The sequence below is a fragment of the Vicugna pacos genome, chromosome 10 (genome assembly GCF_048564905.1).
Source record: "Vicugna pacos chromosome 10, VicPac4, whole genome shotgun sequence".
Taxonomy (NCBI): domain Eukaryota; kingdom Metazoa; phylum Chordata; class Mammalia; order Artiodactyla; family Camelidae; genus Vicugna; species Vicugna pacos.
In genome coordinates this window covers 15,733,883-15,750,646 of record NC_132996.1, presented here as the reverse complement: position 1 = coordinate 15,750,646, position 16,764 = coordinate 15,733,883, and the positions used below count along the sequence as shown (strand labels likewise).

At 37.1% G+C, this 16,764-nt stretch overlaps 1 long non-coding RNA gene across 1 annotated transcript in view; it reads right to left on the bottom strand.

Moving 5' to 3' along the window:
• LOC140698661 (uncharacterized) overlaps nucleotides 1-15,840 on the bottom strand; it is a 158,116-nt gene extending 142,276 nt beyond the window's left edge. The window contains exon 1 of the long non-coding RNA XR_012076465.1: nucleotides 15,536-15,840. This is a non-coding gene — a long non-coding RNA (uncharacterized lncRNA). The remainder of the gene's footprint in view (nucleotides 1-15,535) is intronic.
• Between the last annotated feature and the right edge of the window lie 924 nt (nucleotides 15,841-16,764).

The following is a 16,764-nucleotide window of genomic DNA, read 5'->3' as shown; positions in this document are numbered from 1 at the left end:
GAGTGTAAATCTCAGGTGCAATTTCACATTTGCTTCTGATTTTGAAAAATGAACATCTGCCTCCCTTCTAGACTTTGGACCCTACAACAGCAGAGGCTTGTCTGATTTTGCTCATCACTGTATCTTAAGCACAACGCTAAACACTTGGTATATATTAGATGCATAATAAATATCTGTTGAAGGACTTCATCAATGAATAAAACGTCACACATATTTTTCAACATGCATTATTTACAGGGTTCTGACATGGCATATTTTTATAGTCTTGTTATTTTTTTTAATTTAGTGGGATGGGGAATATCAGTTTTTCACTAGTTTCCGACTATGCTTCTGAGGTTTTTAAGAGGTCCTTACCTGAATAATTATGATAATAATTTCTGTTACTATTTTTCACCCCAGTGAGAGTACAGCTCAGACAGCGTGGCAGGAAAAGGTGCCAAGGATGTGGTCACAAGACAAACTAAAAGTTCTTCATGTAGTAAGGACCAAGAGGTTCCATATAGGACAGCATGACCCAGATATAGCCCCACTGATGGCTGCTATTGCATGTTTAGATTGATTGCTTGCTGTTAAGGTATTTTGTCTGAAGACTTCTTTTTTTTTAATGCAAATACTCTCAGGAATGATGCTACTGTCACTAACAGGCAGGAATCAAGCTGTAAGTGCACATTTGCTGATACTAAATATTTCTATGGAGGCGGATAATAACTAGAGCCCTTCAACAGCGGAACAGGCTGCCAAAGGAAAGAATAAAGTGCCCACTGCTGTGGATATTTCAACAAAGCCGGCTGTCTGCTTGTGAAGAATGCAGTGGAGGAGATCACTGCACTGGGTGCAAAGATGGAGGGGTGGCCCTAAGATTTCTTCTGACTCTAAGATGCTATGAGCTTCTGGCACTCTGTTTCTGATGAACTGGAAAGGAATGCCTTTCAAGTGCAGATGAAAAGTGCATGGGAAAGGCACTGTCTGGTACAAGCCTGGAAAATGGCATGTGCTAGCTAAATGACTGGCAAAAACTTAACTTCTCTAGCTCACTTCCATGTCTTAATCATGACTATCTGAAGGATTCTGAAATAATCACAGAAAAGAGAAGCTATAAAATTCTATATAAACTATACAGTACTATGCTCATGTTTTGTTTTGTTTTTTTGCTATTATTATATCAAGAAAAACTCCTATACCTTCATCACTATATAATTTCCATGGACTGAAAGGAAAATTCAGGACAAGTAGCATCAGGAAAGAAACATCATTATTCCTCTCTATCCCAACATCCTAAAAAGCAGAAGTAGGATTAAATCATCCAGGGATGGTGTGTCTGAAGACAAGAACACTGAGATGAGTTATGAAATATGGACTAAACTGGAGCAGGATGAATGAACAAAAACCTTCTAGTGTAAGAAAACCACATATGCCAAAGTCCCAAAGCTGATGGACCCTCACTCTCCACTAACACTCTAATGTCATGGAAACTGACAGAGGTGAGCTGAAACACCACAGGCTTTCCAAGACCCTCCCTCGCTGCACAATCTGGATAGGAAAGAAACGTGCAAGAATATTTATTGTCTCTGTTAGGCCATGATGCATGAAACCCATAAGCTTGCTCAGAAAACAACAACAAATAACATTTAAGCACGTGTCTAAGGATGGTATTGTTCCCTTCTTGAATTATCTTAACTTCAATGGTTTAGAAAATTGCTCCAAAGGTTACCTTTTGTCAGACTCATCAGGTAAAATTCACTATTCCCAACATTCCTCTAATTGTAATCTCTCCTATGTTCTCTGATCCTCTGTAACGAAGAAAAAGAAAGAGGAGGAAGAGAATGAGGGGGAGGAGGAGGGAGGAGGAAAAACTGGGAGCAGAGGGAGTAAAGAGCCTCTCATGTTTCCCCCTTGCTCATCCCTTCATCTCCTTCTCTCATGCATGTTTTACTATCACTTCCTTCATTAATTCCAATCCAAATCCTTTCTGTTATGCTCTCTAGAACTCTCATTTTATTTTTTACTTCCTCCAAATCCTCAAAATTTATTCAGAATTTTTCTCTACATCCAACATCAACTAAATAGCTTTCTAGTTTTGCTTCCTCTGTCCTATTTGTGCTTTCACCCTCAGTAAATCATGTCTGCACATTAGAGTTAACAGAGGTGCTTTAAAAATTGCAGATGCTTGAGCCTTACTTTCAGAGATGAGGATTTAATTGACCTGGGGTATGTTCCCTTCATAAATATTTATTAAAAGCTTCCCAAGTGATTTATGTGCACTAAGAGTTAAAAGTCACCACAGACTGGGTAATTCCAACATTAAGGTTTTTATCTTATGTATCTGTGTTTTTCTGATCCCTGCACATAATATGGTCCCAATAAATGTCCACTGAATTAAACAAAAGTCAGACTACTTTGATACCTGATTCCACAAAATTTCATAGAGCTCTCACTTCCTTTTTCAGAATTGTTTTGGAGAATGTGGAGCACAACATCCCATCAGGAAAGTGTAAATTCTTTTCCCTAATGAATTTCATCCTTCCACTAGCCTCATTCAAGTTTTATCAACAATAGTTCTGTAAACATCAGCCTGAAAGCATATTTTCCAAGACTGCTAAACCATTCCTTCTCCTCTGCCCCAAGAGAACAACTGATAGGCTGACCTGAAATAAGGTTAATAAACAGGGCACATAAGGTTAGGAGTTCTAAGAGAGGAACAAATACCGTGCATTCAACTAGAACAGTTAATTATCCCAGAACAATGTAATCACCTGAACTGTACTTATTCAAGGAATCTAAAAATTGTCATTCTGTTACAGAAAGAACTCTGGGACACCAATAATCATAATCAGGCAGGAAAATCCTTCAACTCATGATCCAATCAAAGCCATCTTAATGTATCTGACATGGCTTATGCAGCTTCTGGAAACATTTGCTACACTGAATATGCTACTATGTTTTGTTGATTTTTCCGTTTTTACCTCAAGGCATGTGAGAAATTTCACGCAAAAGGAGGAGAGCACTCAAAAAAGGCATTAACGCAGGAAAGTGCAAAGAACTAAGTTATCAAATGTATTGGCATTAAGTTGTTCATGAATTTTGTTATATTCCTTTTAATGTCTGTAGCATATATGTTTAATGATGTACTTTTGTCTATTCCTTATATTAGTAATGCAGTTTCTCTTTTCTTTCTTGATTTAACTTTAAGGGTTAATTATTTCATTAATATTTTCAGTGCAGTGATATTTTAAAAATATTATCATTATTATAAAAATGGGATATACATTAAAAACAATCCAAGCAGTATAAAAAGTTATACAAAAAGAAGTGCCTGAAATGGAAAAGAATTTGAAGGAGGAAGAAGATAGTGTTAAATGAAGCAGACATATCAACTTGGATAAGAAATGAAAAATGCCCAACTTAATTTGTAGTGAGGGAGTCTTTGGACTCAGCAAGAGTGCTTTACAGGATTGAGAAGGATGAAACTAAGTTGAATGTTGGTGGAGGATGGTGGCTGGACATGAATCTCAAAAAAAGTTATGAAGGGAAGAAGACTGCATGGCATGGTAGTGGGAGAGAGACAATGTTGACACAACGGCCATTGTTTTTTAACATGAGAAAAAGTTCAAGAATGATTTTATATTGAGGGAGAAAAAGCAAGTCAAGAGGGAGAAATTATATATGGAAGAGAGTTAAATGACGGTGCCAAACAGCAAAAGAGATGAAAAGCTGAAGAATATTCATGTACAGGAGTAGAAATTCTTTGTTAATGGAACAGAAGATTTTTTTAAAATTAGTCCCCATTCTTAAAGGACACTTTTTAAATGTACTTTGTATACCAATCTCCTCATTTGTAATTTCCCTATGACATACAATTTTTAAGGTAAAAATGAAATGTGTCTATATAATATTCTGTAAACTACATAGTGCTGTACAAATGTAAAATACTGTTTTTGAAGTAAAACAATGTATATTCTTTCTTTAAAAAAAAAAAAAAAAGGAAACACCTGCCTGCCACCCCAGAGCTCCAATCTTACTTTTGAAGGATAGCGTTATTAGTAGTTTCACATACATGTATTCTACCAAAATTTTGCCATGGCAATACAGATATGAGTGTCTGTAGTTTCTTCATATTTTTGCAAATGGGAGTTTTTTATACACATTTTTCTCTGCTTTTATTCATTCAATGATAATATCTTGAGTTCTACTCATTCTGACACATACAAATATACCTCATGCTTTAACTGCGCCATCATATTCCTCCGTACAGGTATAACATAATTTCTGTAAACATTCCTTATTGACAGGATCAAGGTTATTTTCAGACTTTTAATTTATTTAATAAAGCCCTAATAATCATTTTTGTACATGTATCTTTGTGTATGTATGAATATGACTAGGTAAATTTCTAAAACTAAGATTGCTACTTTTATCTTTTAGTCAACTTGTTTTCTTCCCAAGAGTTTAATTTACACTCCCACAAACAGTGCCTATTTCTCCACACTCTTCCCAATACTAGGTCTTATCAAACTTACAAATCTTTTTCATCTGATCTGTGAAACACAGAATCTTAATATTTTAATTTGCATTTCTTTTAGTATGATTAAAATAGAACATTTTCATTTATGAGTTACTTGTATCTCTTTCTGTCTAAACTGCCTATTCTCATTGTTCCCTTTCATATTTCTTTTAAATTGGTTTATCTTTTTCTTATTGATCAGAATCTATTTATTGAGTAGAATCAAGGGGTTAGTTGACACATATGCAAATATTAACTTTTTCATACAGAAGTTTAATATATTTTTGTATATTTTGTTGTTTTACTTGGCTTTCTTTTGGACAGTTCCTTCCTTCCAGAGGTTTAAAATTTTTACATAGACAATATTTCCATTATGATTTTTTTTCATTTATTCCATTATGATTTTCAGGGTTTTTTTTAACTTTTTTCCCTATTCCAAGATTACTTAAAAATTGTCTTACGAGCATTTTTTTTGACGTATCTACTTTTCAAATTTGCAACAGTTAATTTTTATTTGCAGGAAATAGATTCTTTTATAAGGACTAAGGCAATGACTTTTTAAAATAGTTAATCAGTTGTCCCAATGTCATTCATTGAATAATTCCATCAATTTAGTGACTGATTAAAAAGCTAATTCAATATGTTTCTATTTCCAATTTTGAATGCTGTGTTTCTGTTCTACTATAATTCTAGAAGCCTTTATGAATCTAACATAGTGGGTTTGCTAACACTTGTTTTCTGGTGCAAATTCTAATACATATATGCACATATAAATATATAGAATAAAAATGCTGTTTTAGAAAATGATGTCTGATTTACTGATTCTAACAGTCTATTTTAATTGTCCACAATATTTACAACAATAGTTTTCATGTTATTCCTCTCTCCTTTTAAGACTAAAATGTATTTTGTAACTATAAGTTTGAGTCACGAAACTTAACATGAATTCTCTCAGGAAGAGTTTCTCCGTGGCCATATAGCAGCTCAGAGGGATGCCTTGCTCATGAGAAGGAATGAGATCTGTGTACTCAACTGCAAGTGTGATTGGATTTACAGATTAACAAAATGAGAAAGATCAAAGCCCTGTTATCAAGCAGACCTACAAGTCTAGAGCTTGCTCTTGTAAGAAAAATTGCTCTGTGCCCCTAATCTTTCTAATCTTGACCTCACAGTGGGGTTTTGTACTTAAGACAATGTCATCAGGATGCAAAATTCTATCTCAGGCCACATTCCACTTTCTCTTAACATGGGTGAACACGCCTTTGGTGACTAAATTGGCAACTCTATGGAAATTGCAGGCTTCAAACAGAATTTCTAATTCCAATAAATTGGTGCTCAGCAGAGCACACTGAGTTTTGTGGTTACTAAAGAGAAAACCAGATCCACTTACTCTTAATTAATCACAGGCTCTTTTTTCCCAAATTGTATGGACTTCGATATTCTCATTTTTATGACTTCAGTGCCTAGCACAATGCCTGTCACTCAACAATTTGCAGGATGAACAATTTTCTAGATTGAAAGGAAACTTTGCAATATTTAAAAAATTTTATTAAGTTATACTCAGTTTATAATGTTGTGCCAATTTCCAGTGTAGAGAACAATTTTTTAGTCATACAAGAACATACATATATTTATTGTCGCATACTTTTTCACCATGAGCTACCACCAAGATCTTGTATATATTTCCCTGTGCTATACAGTATAAACTTGTTTATCTATTCTATATATACCTGTCAGTATCTACAGATCTCGAACTCCCAGTCTGTCCCTTCCCACCCTCCTCCCCTCTGGCAACCACAAGTTCGTATTCTACGCAATTTGTTTTTTAAATCATAAACTATAAACCTATATTGATTCATAGCTGAAAAGATTATTTGGGAAGTCTGAAATTGACAACACATTGGCGGATAATGAGGATCTCACCTTATCAACTCATTATTTAGGAACAACACTGCCTCAGTTAACGTGGTGAGCTCTTATCCTGAATGTTAAGAAGACTGGAGCATTTTGAAATGGTCATTTTATTAGCTCAGTTACCATGTATGGATTGCCATCTTGGAAAAAATTGGAATACATCAAAATGTTTCCAATTAAAACTAATGAAAACTATTTAACCTTACTGAAGCAGGGGCTGCTTCAGTGTACTGTTGTGTATAACCAATCAAATCACATTACTTTTTTGAGGTAACATTGGCTTTTGAGGTAACATTATATACACTTCATGTGTACATTGTAATTTGACTTCTCTATACACTATCATAGAGCGCTCACCACCAAGTCTAGTTTTCATCTGTCACTGCAAGTGTTGACCCCCTTTACCCTTTTTGCCCTCACTCCATCCCTATTCTCCACCAGTAACCACCAATCTGTTCAATGTATGTTTGTTTTTGTTTTGTTTTATATGTTCTTTTTGTTGTCTTTTAAATTCCACATATGAGTAAAACATACAGAATTTGTCCTTCTCCATTTGACTCATTTCACTTAACAACCTAAAGCTCCATCCATGTTATCATGAATGGCAAGATTTTCTCTTTTTATGGCTGAATATTATTCCATTTTGTGTGTGTGTGTGTGTGTGTGTGTGTGTGTGTGTGTGTGTGTGTGTGTTTACCACATCTATATCCATTCATCCATTAATGGACAGCTTGATTCTTCTCATATCTTGGCTACCGTAATGCTGCCACAAACACAAGGGTGCACATATCTTTACAAGTTAGTGTCCTCATCCTCTTTGGATAAATACCCAGAAATGGAATAGCAGAATTATACGGTAGTTCTATTTTTACTTATTTTGAAGAATTTCCATACTGTTCTCTATGGTGGAAGCACCAGTTTTTTACATTCCCACCAACAGTGTGTGAGGGTTCCTAAGATTACACTTGTAATCTTAACTTTCTGATAACAGCAGTTCTAATTGGTGTGAGGTGATACCTCATTGTGGTTTTGATTTGTATTTCTTTTTTTTTTTTGAGGGGAAGGGTGATTTGTATTTCCTAATAATTAGTGATGTTGAACATCTTTTCATATGTTTGTTGGTCATATTTATGTTTTCTATGGAAAAATATCTATTCAGATCCTATAACCATTACTATCATGTTTTTCTTGTTGTTGAATTGTGTAAATTTTTAAATATTTTGGATATTAACACCTTATTGGATATATGATTTGTAAATATCTTTCCCATTCAGTAGCCTGTCTTTTCATTTTGGTGATGGTTTCCTTTATTGTGCAGAGGCTTTTAGTTGGATGTAGTCCCATTGGTTTATTTTTCCTTCTGTTTCCCTTGCCTGGAGTGACATATCCAGAAAGATACTGCTAACACCAATGTCAAAGAGCATACTGCCTATGTTTTCTTCTAGGAATTTTGTTGTTTTAGGCTCACATTAAAGTCTTTAATCCATTTTGAGTTAATTTTTATTTCTGTGTAAGACAGTGGTCCAATTTCATTCTTTCATATGTAACTTTCCAGTTTTCCTAACACCATTTATTAAAAAGATTGTCCTCTATCCATTGTATGTTCTTTGCTCCTTTGTCACAAATTAATTGTCCATATATATGTGGGTTTATTTCTGGGCTATTTCATTCTGTTCCATTGATCTGCTTGTCTGTTTTTTCTAAAAGTATCATGGTGTTTTTATTGCTGCATCTTCATATTTTAATTTGAAATTAGGGAGTGTGATGCCCCCAGTTTTGTTTTTGTGTCTCAGGATTGCTTCGGATATTCATAATCTTTTATGGTTCCAGACAAATTTTATATTTTTTTGCTCTATTTCTGTGAAAAATGTCAATGTGATTTTGATAGGGATTGCATTAAATCTGTAGACTGCTTTAGATAATACGGACATTTTTGCAATGTTAACTCTTCCAATACAGAACACAGAATATCTTTCCATTTCTTTGTGTCTTCCTCAATTTCTTTCAGCGATATCGTATAGTTTTGAGTGTACAGATCCTTCATACCCTTGGTTAAATTTATTTCTAGGTATTTTCTGTTGTTGTTGCAAGAGTAAATAGGATCATTTTCTAAATTTCTCTGATAGCTCATTGTTAGTTCATAGAAATGGAACAGATTTTTGTATACTGATTTTGTACACTGCAATTTTATTCATTATTCCTAATACTTTTTGGAGGAATTTTTAGGGTGTTCTGTTTACAAAATCATGTCATCTGCAAACAGTGAGTTTCACTTTTTCTTTTCCAATTTGGATGTCTTTTATTTCTTTTGCTTAACTATTCTAGCTAGGACTTTCAATACTAAGCTGAATAAGAGTGGTGAGAGTGGACATCCTTCTCTTACTCCTGATCCTAGAGGAAAAGCTTTCAGTTTTTCACCACTGAGTATGATGTTAGCTATGGGATTGTTATATATGTCCTTTGTGTTAAGGTACATTCCTTCTACACCCTTTTTACGCAGTTTTTATTATAAATGTGCTATCATACGTGAACCATGTTAAATGTTTTTCCTGCATCTATTGAGATGATTATATGATTTTTTATTCTTCATTTTGTTAATGTGATGTATTACATTGATTAATTTACAGACACTGAACCAACCACCTTTGCATCCTTGGAATAAATCTCATTTGATCATGAAGTATGATTCTTTTAATGAGTTGTTACATTTGGTTTGCTGACATTTTGTTGAGGATTTTTGCATCTGTGTTCATATAAATTCTGGTCTAATTTTGTTGTTGTTGTATTGTCTTTGGTTTTGGTATCAAGGTGATACTGGCCTCACAGAATGAGTTAAGAAGCATTCCCTCCTCTTCATTTTTTTTAGAAGTTTGAGAAAGACAGGTATTAGATCTTCTTCAGACATCTGGTAGAATTCACCTGTGACGCCATCTGGTCCTGAACTTCGTTTTTTGGTGAGGTTTTGATTTCTATTTCAAATTCCTTAGTAGTGATCAGTCTATTCACATTTTTCTATTTCTCCATGATCAGTCTTGGAAGGTTATATGATTCTAAGAATTTCTCCATTTCTTCTACGTTGCCCAATTTGTTGGTGTATAGGTAGTCATAGTAGTCTCTTATTATCCTTTGTATTCCTATGGTATACACTGTAGTTCCTCCTTTTTCATTTCTGATTTATTTATCTGAGCCTTCTCTTTTTCTTAGTGAGTCTAGTGAAAGATTTGCCAATTCTATCTTTTCAAAGAAACAGCTCTTTCATTGATTTTTTTCTATCATCTTTTTGATCTTTTTTTTAACATTTTTTATTGAGTAATAGTCATTTCACAATTTGTTTCCACTCTGATTTTTGTTATTTTCTCTCTTCTAGTGACTTTTGGCTTTGCTTCTTCTTTTTCTATTCCTTTAGGTGTAAGGTTAGATTGTTTGAGATTTTTCTTGTTTTTGAGGTAAGCTTTTATTGCTGTAAACTTCCCTTTTAGTACTGCTTTTGCTTTCCATACTTTAACAATTTTATTATATTTTCTTAAAGCTTCTGGAGGTTTTTTTTCCTTCTGTCAAGAAATTTAGTGTGATCCTTATCTTTATTTCATTGGATATGTCATGTCTTTTATTCAATGTCTACTCCTCAGATTTTCTCCGTTATCATTCATTTTAAGCAACCTGATTATCATGCTCTCTGGTGGTTTCTTCATGTTTCTTTTGTGCTTGAGGTTTGTTTAGCTTCTTGGCTATGTGGGTAATAATCTTTATAAATTTGGAAAATTTACAGTCATTGTTTCTTCAAATATTTCCTTCCCTCCAGGGACACGAACTTTATTCAACCGTCCTCCAGTTACCGGACGTGCCATTCTATTTTCTTTTTTTTTTTTCCAGCTTTTTCCTCTGTGTGTTTTAATCTAGATAGTTTTAATTGCTATGTAATCAAGTTTACTAATGATCATTTCTTATGCAGTTATCAATTGACCATTAACCACATTAGTGTGTTTACATCCCAAACATTGAGGCATTGCAGATTTCATCAGTAGAGGTTTGGTTTCCATACTTGAAATGTTCAATCCTTCTTTTAGCTACCTGAAAATGTGGAATTAAATTGTATTAATAATTTTAATGTTCTTGTCTATGATTCTATCTGCACCACTTCTGTGTCAGTTTCAGTTGATTTTTCTCCTTATTATAAGTTTTATTTTCCTGCTCTTTTTGCATGCTGGTAATTTTTTATTGGACATTGTATACTTTACCTTGTCAGTAGCTAGGTATTTTTCTATTTATAAACATAATCTTAAGTCTTTTTTTTGGGGGGGTCACAGTTAAAGTTACTTCAAGTAGTTGTATCCTTTCAGATTTTGTTTTCAGGGTTCGTTAGATGGAGTCCAAGTAGTGTACAATCTTGGGATAATTTTTTACTGTTATCAAACTAAGCCATTCATTGTATTTTAACTGAAATCCTTTGAATTATAAGGCTTTTCTGCTTTGAGTGATGTCTGCCTTCATAGTCCTGTGTGAGGTCTAGGCACTATTTTCTATTATATTTTTAGGTATTATTTTAGTGCCCTGGCCCGGGTAGTTTCTCATCTGTGAGCACTGATTAGTAGTCAGCTGAATACAACAGGTGGCTCCTTCTGCAGATCTCTGCAGCTCAGTTCTCCTTGGTATTCTGCTCTGCAAAGTCTTACCAGCCTTGCTTTCCCAGACCCCCAGCTCCACCCTCTCACCCCGAGGAAAACTCTTGCCTAGGTTTCCCCTCCCCTGCATCATTACCTGATCATTCTCTCAAGATAAAAACCTGGGGCAATGACAGTGCTAATCTCATTTGTTCCCTGTCTTTTCTTAATCACTTTCCTTCATTGCCAGAAATCTCCTTCTTCAGAACCATTGTTTCCTATATTTTGTCTTTTTTAATCCCTTAATCCTTTTTAACATCATATTTCCAGTACTAGTAATTGATAAAAGTTTCCAGTGAGGATGGTATTTATTCGCTATGCCCAAAATACTCCCTCGCTTCTCACCTTAAAAATCATCTTGCTCCTGAAGCCAAAGCAAGGTTAAGTATGCTTCTCAGATTTTGCTTTAACACAGTGTTACAACACTCTCTCTCTCTCTCTCTCTCTCCCTCCCTCTCTCTCTATACATATATATTTATATATACGCATATATTTTATGTATATATATATAAAACACTGTATAATAGAGTAGTGGTATAATATATATACACTCTCTCTGTATTATAAATGCCTTTTACCTTTTTCCTGCACCCTCAAGCCCTAGTACATGCCTACACATAGTAAGCCCTCAGTAAATATTTGTAACAATGACTGAATAATATTGGTAGGCAGATGCTTCTTTTTATCAGATAGCCCAGAACTTACTACGTCACTATAAATTCCATTTTTGAAGCAGCACCTTCAGTAAAAACTACTGAAGAGATAACCTAGTCTCTGAGACACATGAGCACAGGGCTGAACCTGAGCTAAGTCAGATTCTGCCAGCCAGGAGAAAGGAGCAAGACAACCAAGGGTATCTGCAACTTCAGACATGTGTTCTCAAAAGCACCTGTATCCTTTGTTCTGAAGAGAATGTCTTAAACATTTTAAACAATGTTTTAGACTAGTTTCATGACAGTATCTAACTTACATGACTGTAAATATTTCTAGAACACAAGAAACTCCACTTCCGTGCCAAGATGCTTCATGCAGTGTGCCACTTTAGATGGTAATTATATTGCATTAGGGAGACAGATTGTGCAGCCTCAGAAGTGGAAAGAATATACTGGGAAATCTGTCATCCACCCCCACAGCACACACCCTCTAAAGATGAGCATTCTATTATTTCTGGGATCATCTTCATTTTACATTTATTATTCTTATTTAAAAAGCCACCTATTTTAAATATTGAGTTACAGGATAACTCCTAGGGGGCAAGTACTTGTTTTAACCATAGATAACTCTTGTTTTTCCCACATCTCCACTTTTTCATGGAGAATTTTTAAATATATAATTTCTCTACTTATATATTTTCACCCTTTTGATAAAAAGTAAGTCTTAATTGCCCTGTCATATTCTCATCAGACAAATCATTCAAGTTTCCTGAATCTGTTTCTTCATCAGAAAAAAGACAACTGTGTCTCCCTTACAGAGATTTTTTTTTTCACTCTTAGAATGAAGGAGCTAAAATTCTTTATACACTGCAAAGCTCTGGGGAAAATTTCAATAGATGGTTCATGGTATATGAAAATTTGGTAGTTATTCATCTTTTTATCCCAACAACTTTACATAGTAGGTGAATCATGGTCACACTTAGCACATAGTTTAAAGGAATAGAGAAAAGAAAGAAAGAAGGTTGATGGATGGGATGAGAGGAGAAAAGGAAGGGAGGGAAAAGAGAGGTAACAGGACACAGAAATAGAAGGGAGGGAGGGAGAGAGGGAAACTAAGGTAGGTTGGAGAGAGAGAAATGAAAGGAGGAAGGAGGGATAAAAGGAAGGGATGGAGAAAGAAGGGAAGGGAGAAAAGTCATAACTACTATGTGACCGGATTGACTAATTTTGACTTTAACCTGTACATGATAACAACTTATCACTGCTACAGCTATTCCCCCCATCATAAATAAAAAAGTAACAATCATACATGAACTCTGGACACAGTGGCTTTAAGCTGGGGTGATGAAATTAGTAATATTTGCCATTTTATGAATATTAGTATTAATATTACTGTCTTTGAGGATGAAACAGAAGGAGAGGATGCCATACCCAAATACTGTAGCTAACTTGAAACCCTAGAGAAAGAGATTCATTCATCAAGGGGGTTGTCCTTTTTTCCATTTTCCAGGGTATTTATTTAGGAAACAGCAGGGTACTTTTAAAATCTTCTTAGATTCTGATACTTAAGTTAGAAATAATTTCTTCATTTATTTTGCCCTTAAGCATAAACTTAACTCACTAGTGGGGGGATATAAACACACAAGGAGAATATAAGGTATTTGGATTTTGCTCCAATAAACAAAAATCATTTCTGTGTGTGTGTGTGTGTTTGTGTGGTGGTGGTGGTGGTGGAGGCGGCTTTTTGACAGCCTAAAGCAGGTAAGCTTTTTTAAAGATGGCAATAATATTTCTAATGCAAATTAATAATTCTGGTGTTGTAACAAGAAAGAGGTGACTTGGTGCCACAGATGCATTTAATGATGGCATCAGTAATCACTGCTACCATTAATTAAGCGCCTGCTTTGAGAAAATCACTGTACAGATGCCGTCTCATTTAATTCTCCTGGTGACACTGTGAAGTTAGCATTTGTATCAGTCTTAGAGTTGAGGAATCATAGCCTCAGAGAAAATAGTAAACTTTTGCAAAGACTCTAGGTGGTGCCTCTTCTCATTATGTCCACCTCCCCAAGTCAGAGAGTGACTGAAAATCAGAGAGACAAAAAAGGAAAAAAAAAAGAAATATCTCAAGGCCTTCTTTCATCCCAGCAGACAAGACAAAAAAGAGCTAAGGGTAAATACATACACACATTCATTCTAAATGAGATGCCAGGATTGCTGTAAATTCCTTGCTAATGTATTTTAATTATTCCTCTGACATGACACACATGTGAGAAGGATACTACTTTACTTATTTGACTAACGAGAAAAGGAAAGTTTGAGAGTTTAAACGGCCCAGTTTCCTGGCAAGTGATAGAATATGGGTTTGAATTCAAAATACACGTGCCTGTGCCCTTTTTCCATGGCACACTGACCTTCACCACTCCAAAAACACTTGCAGAGCACCTGCAGAGTGAAAACACTTTGCCAAGTGCGGGGGACTTAAAGCGATACATAGATTAACAAGACACCGCCTTGATCTCAAAGAGCAAACTTCAATCACTCAGAAAATGTCTCAGCTGGAGTAACATTTATGAGGAACTGTGAGGTGCTTTGCAAAACAGTCTTCCCAAGTCATAAAGTGGAACATTTAACTGGTGGTGCTTTTCCTGTTGGGCAAATCTCTCACAGAAAGTGGGCCTTGATAGCACAGTGCTGGGAGAGGAGATTATTATCACCACGTACCCACAGCCAAGGGAACATTCCCTCTACTCCACCAGGCAACAGATGTTTGAAAGGTGAAGGCAAGCCTTCCTCTATCTTGCAGGGAAAAAGACATTCTACCTCTACGTTCTCAGATAATCCTTATTACAGCTGTATGGGTGGGAACTTTTATTATCCTTTACAACTGAGGCAACAAAGGTTTATAAAGGTCAAGGGATCACTGTGGGTCAAACAGGTAGTAAGTGGTTAAGGCAGGGTTCAAACCAATGTCTACCTTACTCCAAAGAATTGATTTTTCCACTTCACCACACTGGCCTCCTTATGTATACAAATGTATACATATGTGCCAGTATGTGTATTTAAGTAGATACATATGTACACCTGCATGTATAACAAATGAACACTTCCTGTTGACCCTGAAGACTGACTTACAATTTTTTCAAACTTTACTGAGGTATAATTGGCAAAATTATGTTATTCAAAATGTATAACGTGATAATTTGATATACATGTACATCCTGAAAGGATCTTCCCATTGAGTTAATTAACACACCCATTACCTTACATATTTGCCTTTTGTGTGTGTGTGTGTGTGTGTGTGAGAAAATTTACGTCCTACTCTCAGCAAATTTCAATTATTCAAAACAGTGCTATCAATCTAGTAAGGTTTTATATTTGCCTTTCTTGTTTCCTGGTGGTATCCCCTGGATCTGATTTTTAACCTGTGGTTTTAAGAATTGAAAAGGGGACAGGAGGCAAATGTTTTATGGCTTACAGGATCAGTACTATGGGGCTACTTCAGAACTCAACTTTTGGGGTTTCTTTCTTTTTCCCCCCAAAAGCGGGAGGACTCAAGGGCCTTTGCCGGCACTACGTGGCCAGAACTGAAGAACAAAGGCAGACGCTTCCCCCTCTTCCCACCTCCCACCTGTCCCGCGCAACACCCCTGCCGCCCCTCCACGGCGGCCCAGTCTCCCCAGTCTCCCCCACCAACGCCCAAAGCCCCCTCTCAAGCCCCTGCGCCTGGCCCAGCCACCTGCGCTCCCTGAGGCACCCCTTCCTCCCCTTTCCCTTAGCCTGCGCCCCTGCCCCGCTCCACTTGCCTTCACATCCACAAGGCCGCCGTGGAAGTCCACGCAGGTTCACAGAGCGGTGCTCCACCACCAGTCCAGGAACTCTTTGACGAACTTGTCGCTGTTCCTGAGGCTGTCCCCACAGCCGCCCCACTGCCAGGTCTCACGGCTCTCCTTCTCCAGGTCGGGGCCTCGTCGCAGGCCAGCCCTCGGTGAGGCCCACCTGCCTCGGCCAGCACGAGCGTCAGGCAGGCCAAGGAGATGGAGCAGAGAAAGGCGGTCTCCTTGAAGCCTCTCTGGAGGCGGCTGGCTCAGTAGCGGCCTTCCAAGTTGCAGTTCCAGCACTGGAACCGGAACCGGGACCAATACAAGCACTTGAGTGCGCTCCAGTGAACTGAGCACCAGCGTCTCCGCCACAGTACGTCGGCAGCGCATGCGCCGCTGCTTGCGCTCCAGCTTCAGCCAATCGCAGGCTTTGCAGTGCGCCTGGCAGTCTGGGCGCCTGCGCGGCCCCTCCCGCTCTAGGGTCAGCAAGGGGTTGATGGGGATTCGCTGCCCTACAGCCCGAGGCGACGCAGAGGAGCTACGCAGCAACTGTTGGTGTCAGCGCGAAGGCTGCACCAGCCAGGGCACAGCAAGGACCCATCCCGTATCTTGCTGCAGGTGAGCTGCCCACCATGCCCCTGGCCCGAGTCACAGCTCAGGGGAAGGAAGGTGCTGCTTTTTGTTTGCTCCCAAACATTTGCACACTGGGTGGTGGATAGAAATGGATAGAGGGAAGGTGGGTTTGCTAAGGAGGTAGGAATGGTGAAGTCCTAAACAGAGGAAAGCCGAGAGGGCCTGCTGTTGGTGACAGCTCATCTCTCCCACTGGAACACTGGAAAACCAGAAGGAGGGGTTGTAACTCCTGCCCTGACAATTCACAATACCTGACTTCGCTATATCCATGGTCTGAGTGCACTAAAAATAATATTGAGTTAATATTGGTACCTCTTAACTGGTGAAAGCCATAAGTACTTTTCTTTCAAAAGCTTGCTTCAAAAGCCAGCTCATTCAGAAAGCTGCTCTAATTATCCTCCCCTTGCTGTTAACACTAGGAACTTATTTTTCTTACAGATATTTCTTAAGCAGCTACCATGCACTAGACATTAGGCATATTTGTTCATTCCTCCATCTGTGTTTCCATTTATGATGCTAGCCACTGATCATGTTGCACTATAATTATTTTTCTGAATATCTGTGTCGTGAACTGACAAGGA